Raw genomic sequence first — 7,794 nt, forward strand, 5'->3', positions numbered from 1 at the left:
ATACTTAGAGGACAAGGAGAGGGCATGTTAATAAATGATGAATTACCATAGAAAACATTCCCTTCTCGTTGCAAAGGGATCCGTAACCTGATTGGATCTGATGCATTTGCACATCAAACATTCCAGTTTTCCATAAACAAAAAAGCTCTCTCCTGGCACCTAGTCTTTCACGGCGTGTTTGCAGTTACAGCAGCATTGTTGGCTACCAAGCACAGATAATGGCCTCTGATGTCAGCCTTGCGACCTCAGCCTTCTTGCCACAGACCATCTCGCAAAACAAGCTAGCCTCTGAGCGCAGAACTTGGGCTGTTCCAGACCAGAAGGAAGTCCTCACAGAGAGATGTGCCAAAACCCCTCAGAGGCAGCCTGTGAGAGAGAGAGCCAGGTGGCAGGGAACAGGAACAGGCTAGGAGAGCCTGATCCATGGGAATGGGAATGTGGCGTGTGATCCTGGAGGAACCTGGATGTGGTTTAATTGATGTCTGCTCACTGTCAGACACCCCTGACTTCCTATTTGTTTTTCCCCCTTGCAGCCTGATCTCATTTTGCACTGTTTGCACTCAGCCAGTTCCCAGCAGCAGCAGCCATGGGCCGGAATGCAGCTGCCAGAATGGGAAGGGAAGCCACTTTCAATGCAGTGAGACATACCATCACTACTGGGATGTCGTAGATCCCAGCCTCAAGTCACAGGCTCCTTCGGGACAGGACGGAGCTCTATTGCTTAACTTCACCTCCCACCTTGAGAAGCACCAGGGGAAACCCGGAGCAGCGCTGGAGCTGAGCACTGGCAGGCCTATGGAATTGTCCCAGCCCTGGAATTGCAGCAATTGGGGAGCTTGCTGAGCACTCCCTGTTCTGGTGGAGGCCATCATGGCTCAGCCCAGGAGTTAGCGAGGGAAAGGAAATGCAGAGAGCTCGACATTCACTGAGGGGAACTTGCCCAGAGGCTTTTCATTCACTTAATCTTCGAGACGCCAACCCAGAGCCAGCTGCCAGGATGCCAGGTCATCTTCTCAGTAAACAGAGGAGCAATGTTCCCAGCCCCCGCTCCCGTTTTTAAGAGAAAATGATTAATGGCTCTTAGAAACCACAATTCATCCAGGGAAAGAAAGTAGATTTACCCAGAACATGCATGAGAATCAGTGCTCAGATCAGTTTCTAGGGGCAGGCGAGGGGAAGCTAATGGCAAACAGAACCCATCTGTGCAAAGAGCGAGAGAGAGAAATGCCCTTGCAAACATTCTTGCTAGAGAAGTTCCGATAAAACAGGCATGGGGGCAACTTCCAAAAATCTGGAGCCGCTTTGGGCGAAAGTCTCCTGGCAACAGGCTGCCTAGTGAGATTCCAGTCATCAGTCACTCTATCTAGACTGTTAAGATGGCTGTCATGGGACAAGAAGGATAGTTTAAGGCACTGGTTTAGGACTAAGGATTTCTATGTTTAGTTCCCAGCATTGCCACAGACTCCATATGTCATCTTTGGCAATTCACTTCATCTCTTCATGCCTCAGTTCCCCATCTGTAAAATGGGGATATCAATCCTTCCTTTGTCTGTCTTGTCTATGTAGGCTGTGAGCTCTCTGTCGCAGGGAATGTCTCACTCTGTGTCTGTAGAGTGCCTGACACAACAGGGCCCTGATCTCAGTTGGGGCCCCTCACTATCAAGCAGGGGGGGGGGGTGGAGTCAAACCAGTTCCCTTCAGGGGAAAGGTGCAGTGGCTTTCAGTTTATTTACAGCGGTGAAAATATCTCACCTTCCACCATAATGGCAGGAAGAAAAACTAACACTTAATCTGCTCGCCTTCCTCCAAAGCATTGCTGTGCTCAGGCAAACCGCACAGACTCAGCTGTATACAAAGTGCAGCTGTCAGCATGTCTGAAGCCTCTTCATTTCAATGCAGTGTATGGAAAATTAAGACGTGGAAAGGGCTTTAACAAGCTCCGAGGTGAGACATGGTATGGTGAGTGATGGGGCAATGTAATTTGGACATAGTAAGAACTGGCCCAAACCTGTGCCAGAAACTTGAACCAACCCTTTTTGGAGAAAGTTTGTAGTGCTTGGTGCAAAATTATTTTTCATTTTTGCTGCTGCCTCTGCACTTCTAGGAGTACAAAGGGGAATCTCCAGAGTGCCATGGGATGTCCACCCGGGCTGGGAACAGAAAAACCTAGGGATCCCACTGGAAGCTTTTTCTTGAGAGATTTGCTGTCTGGAGAGGTTCCAAGATAGTTCCTTTATCCAAACTGTGAATGCTTTAACATAAGCTTCCTCCAGTGCTAGCTTGGGTAACATTGATCAACTCCAACTGACATTCATAGTCCTTAAGGTCAGAAGGGACCATTGTGATCATCTACTCTGACCTCCTGCACATTTCAGGCCACAGAACCTTACCCACCCACTCCTGAAATAGACCCCTAACCTCTGCTGAGTTATGAAGTCCTCGAATCATGGTTTAAAGACATCAAGATACAGAAAATTCACCATTTACGCTAGTTTAAAAAACTTGTTTGCTTCTACCCCAGTTAGTTAAAGAAGAGTCCATGGCATCAGTATACCCCTGCCCTCTACTGGATAGAATCCGAACTGCTCAACTGTGTATCATTTGCCCGATATTGCTAACAGCTAATGGAGAGTTTTCTGTAGCTCAGGGGGCTTTGGGAGCAGGCGGATCTGAGTTCTAACCCCAGCGTTGCTGCATGGCAGGCAGCAGCGTGCCAAGTGTGAAGTTGCTGGGCGAGCTTTGGATCTGTGACACGGTCACTCCGCTGGAACTGAAAGAGTCCCTGGTTCCTCTTGCCCAGGAAGCGCTGGCCATGCTGCAGCAGCACCGTCATTTATGAGCTCTCCTCAATGCTGCTGTCTCAGTTTAGTGTGCGTTGGCTGTTGCTTTACTGGGGAAACGGCCTTTCCGAGCAAAGGGAGGCTGCCCTGCTCCGGTCATTTCAGCCCAGCAGAGCGTGGAGGATTAGAGAAGCTGGCTGAATCAGTGACAAAAATGAATTTCACTTCTGATCAGATGTGAATAAAGGAATGATTCAGGGCCAGCCGCAATAACAACCACCCTCCCGATCAGTGCTTTGTTACACGACGCTTGCATTCGTGTTGCCGTCATTCCGACTGATGAGCTCAATCACATAATCCTCTCTTGTCAGAGGGTTAGGCTGGGGAACTGGAATAGGCGATGGACTGGTTAGTTTGGAAATGCATGGAAAAAAGGTTTTGAGCATGAACGCTGACTTTAAGCCAAGCAGCCGCACTCTCTCTCCTGTGCGGCTGTGTAAATGCAGGGCTGGGAGGGAGCTTCCTAGAAAGGAAAGGGCGGCTGGTGGCATGCATTTAAAAGCCAAGCCTAGAGACAGAAACCCGGGTCTCTGCTCTTAATCAAGCAGCCGAGTGACACAAAGCGACTTAACCCAGCTCTGTGCAGCGCGGTTGGGAAAGGAAGCAGTGTTGGCAGCTGATGTGGAGATGGAGACCACAGCCAAGGGCGCTTGCAGTTCTCCCATCGTGGTCAGTTGCTTTTCAGATGCGAAGAAAAACCTCCTAGGATGCTGGTTTATTTCTGGAATTCCAAGAAGGGCCAGGGAAGCCTCGCAGAGGTGCTGAAGCCGAGGTCAGAGATCAGCAGAATCTGTGTGCTTTATTTAGAATATAATACCAGCTACAGAAGATAATAAATGGAGGATGCACACACAGCTACATTCCGTTGGCTGCGGAGTTAATGGATGATCTGACCCAGGCAGTGGAGAGTTGGATTTCCCTAGTTTTTTCCCTGCAAATAAATCATAGCTCCAGAGTCCTTTAAACTCTGCAATATGATCTGTTCCATAAGGAAGGGAATGAAAGGCCATGTCCCTCTGGAAGACTCCAGAGCAATAAATCTAACATGTACAAACACATACCAGATTTCCAAATGCATTTATTTTATTGTATTGTTTTAACAGAAAAATCAAACAGCAATAAACTTGGCCCTCATTAAATGCCTCTGTGACGATCCAAAACGCTGCTAATGAATCAGCCTAGGACAGAGGAATGTTGCTGGAAGTAAAATGCCCAATGAGAATCTGACCCAGTGGAAATGCTGTTTGCTGTTGAGTTCTGCACTGAGAAGCCTGGCTGACAAGGCAAGGGGCCTGATTTGCAGTTACTCTGTCCCTGCACTTGGGAGTAAGGTGGCTTTAAACCAACTTTGCACTCCTTGTAGTCCATGGCCTTTCAGGGCCTGCCTGCCACTTGGTGTATGTTAGAGCAGCATCAGGGCAGCTCGAACTTACACCTTGCTTCTCAAGACCTTGGAAATCAGGAACGGCCGTGATGCAATGCACTCTGGCCATGCCCTCGCCTTACCCATGACATGGCCCCAACATGTCTTGTACACCGGGGGGCTGGGAACAAGGCCACTGCAGAGCCCTTACACCAGCTGTATGCCAGCCCGGAAGGCCCCAGCATAAGCACCAATCTCCGGCGGGTCATACTGAGCCACTTAAAGGCCCCTCTATGCTGACAGTGTGGGGCAGAGAGGTTGTCGCATAACTGAGAACTGGACCTACGGAATTCAGTTACCCTCTTTCGGCTCCCTTGCTGCTGCCAGGGAAGTGGCAGCTGCAGCAAGAGGAGAAAACGTTTCAAACCATTCAGTGAAATCCTGCATCACCACTTGCACTGAGGAACACAGGAATGGATGCACCAGGACACACAATTGCACTTTGAGTCTTGTGTCCTGCCCCCAGCAGCAGCCAACACCTTATGCTTCAGTGGAAGGCAAAACTGCCCTACAATGCCTCTGGCTGGCTATGCAATGCTGTATAGGGGGCGAAGGGAGGGTGGGAATGTCTTCCTGTCCCCGCAATAATTGGTTTACTTATGCTCTGAAGCATAGGGTTTGATTACCTCTGTTTCAGCACATACATATAAATATAGGGGAAGATTCTATCATCCTCACTCACCTACAAGTAGCCTCACTGATTGGACTTTATGGCACAACTGCCCACTGCTTAGCAAGAGTTGGTATCCATACCCTATGTGTGACCCCAGAGCCCATGTGTGACCCACCTTCCAAGTCCTTCCTGGGGCAGGCTCAGGTGGATAGAGTGCATGGGGTGGGGTGGAGTATGTGTGTTTTCCCCCCCTCTATCCCGCCTCATTCCACCAGAATCTGAAGCTATGAGACTAAACAGCTGCCCGAGTAAAGTGGTTTGCAAAAGTCTGTCTGAACTCATTAAGCGTCAGGCCAACAATACCCAAACTGGCAATCAGGGCAATTTCAAGGTTGTTGGTCATTAATCACTCTGTGACAATTCTGAAGGGTCCGGTCACTACAAAGAGCTCAGCTGTCTGGGGAAAGTAACTGGAGAGCCCAGGGAAGCGGAATCACATCATGCAAGTGGCCTTTGAGAAGGGGATTACTGCGCAGAACACACACTGCTGGACAGGCATGCTGTTGGCCTGAGGGCAGTGAGGCCACCTGGGAGGGGTAGGCTAAATGGGAGGTTGTAAGGATAATGGATTTACACTAGAGATGGGATCTCTGCCCTAGTGGACTTTGGAGCAAGATCCAAATCTCCAGCTGTAATGGGCCAAACCAAAACCCTAGATCAAAGCAGCCCTGGGAGAGTTCGGGTCAGGATCCACATTGCAACTTGGGCTCATCTCTTCTTGTTCTCTTCACTCTGCTAGGGACTTGGGTAAGAAGGTTTTCACTCCAAGGGCAGCACACATGTAGCTGCTTTGACTTTGGACCTTCTGTGAGCACCTTGAGATGCTCCCGTCATAACAGTCACCAACGATGCGTTACTAGGGGACAGCCTGTCTCCCTGAAGGGCTATCCCTGCACCCTCGTATGGGGGCATTCCCATCTTGCACTGCGTGGGGCTGCTCCTGCTCTCTATGACACGCCAGGGCTGCTACCAGAAAGCTCCACCCTGGAAACTCAGGTGACGGGAAGCCTCATGGATCAAAGACTCACCAAGGCTTGGCCCCACTCCTTCTTTGCAGCGGTGCCTTCAGCCCAATCCTCTTTTGGGGTGGTGCCCTGCTGATGCCCACGCTGTCTTTGTCCTGTGGGTAAACAAGGCCTTCAGTCTGCAGAGCTGTTGAACTTGCATCGCTCACGGGCACCAACCCAATTTAAAAATAGTTTCAAACACACACACCCGTCCCCGAAAATTTGCTGCTCCTCCCCATCCTGCAGCAAGCAGCAGACACTGCTCCACCTGGTATGGACCTTCCCAAGGGGTGAGAGTCGTGCTGGGAAGCGGCTGGGGAGGCTTAAGGGGAAACTCTGACGTGGATGCATGAGCAGCGCTCCACTGGGATCTGCAGCGGAGTCACAAGAAGGAGGGAGGGAGGCTTGTCCCTCCTTGCAGCTTTGAAGCTCTGGACTGAAGATGTCCTAAGGATGACCAATAGGTCCTGGACTCAGCTCAGAGGCAAACAGGGACCAGCGTTCTGCAACTATACACGCATGCGAACAGAGGAAACATTTCTGTGGACATTTCCACTGTGAAGGGGCAGTGGAAACTCTCTCCAGCCAGCACAGCTGCTCCAGAGTCAGATTGGAGGGTGATGCAGAGCCCATGCAGGCACCAACCTATGCTAGAGATCAGTCCTGCTACCCAAGTCACATCAGCAAAGCCTCTGAAGGGAAGAAGGGGAGCAGGCAGCCACTCCCCAGTGGCAGCACTGGCAGGAGCAAGCCCCTAGCTGAGCCATAGGGATGGAAGCTAGGGCACTGCAGTATTGCTGACCCCAGACATGCCAAAACCACGCCTCAGGCCTAAAAAATGTCCGGAGATTAAACAAAAAAAAAAAAACCCTCATGATTTTTAAGTCAAACAAATATGTTCTGGGCTCTTCCTGTTTGCTTTCTGGGCTTTAAGATTACTCTCGAGTCACATTTTCAAGCTTTACTCGGCGACTCTGAGGGCTAGACACTTTTTTGGGTAATGAAAGCAGGGATTCCATGGAATCTCATGCTGCCAGGGGCTGGAGCCCTGCGAGCAATACCACATATTGTGAGACTCACACTGCACTTGCAAGAGCTGGCGACACGGGTACTGGCTTATGCCATATGCTTTGCTAATGTCCTGATTATGGTGCATGCAGCAGGTTTGCCTCCAGGATTAGCACCCATCTAATTAGGGCATGATCCTGCAAGCTGCTGAGAACCTTCTATGCCCACCCAAGCTGCTGGGAATCCAGGGTGCTCAGCACCCAGACAGGATCTGGCCTTGGTACTTTAATATTTAAAAGTGAAGTACAATTAAATGAGGCGGAGTTAAAAAACAGAGAGAAATAAAAACTCATAAGTGCACGCAGATGCACTCCCACTGAAAGACAGTCAGGAGCAGAAGCAGAAGGAGAGAAAGAAAGGCAGACAGCAAGTCAGAGGCATGGCAACACAGGCGCACAAGGAGAGAGAGAGAGACAGGCGCAGAATGCGGCTACACGCCTGCGGGCTGAGGACGGGGAGCCGGAACCCTTCTCTCGATGAAGTTATTTTGTTTGGCGCTGAAGTAAATAAATAAATAAACCCAGACCTACCTAAAAGGGGAAGGAAAAAATAAACCCAGCCTGTCTCCCAGATTTATGGAGCTGCAGTGGCAGAGTCAGTCAGAGACCTAACCAGCGGCTGAGCCGCCCCGGGTTCTGCCTGAGCCCACAGAGAAATTCTTTACTTATTGAATCACATTTATCATCTCTAAATACATATGCAGGCCCGTGTTTCTGAATCCATAAACATCTTTAACTAATGTGGCTCAGCGAGGCCTCTTTCAGCAGTAATTTATATTTAACT

Source organism: Lepidochelys olivacea (assembly GCF_965140295.1).
Source record: "Lepidochelys olivacea isolate rLepOli2 genome assembly, chromosome: 26".
Taxonomy (NCBI): domain Eukaryota; kingdom Metazoa; phylum Chordata; order Testudines; family Cheloniidae; genus Lepidochelys; species Lepidochelys olivacea.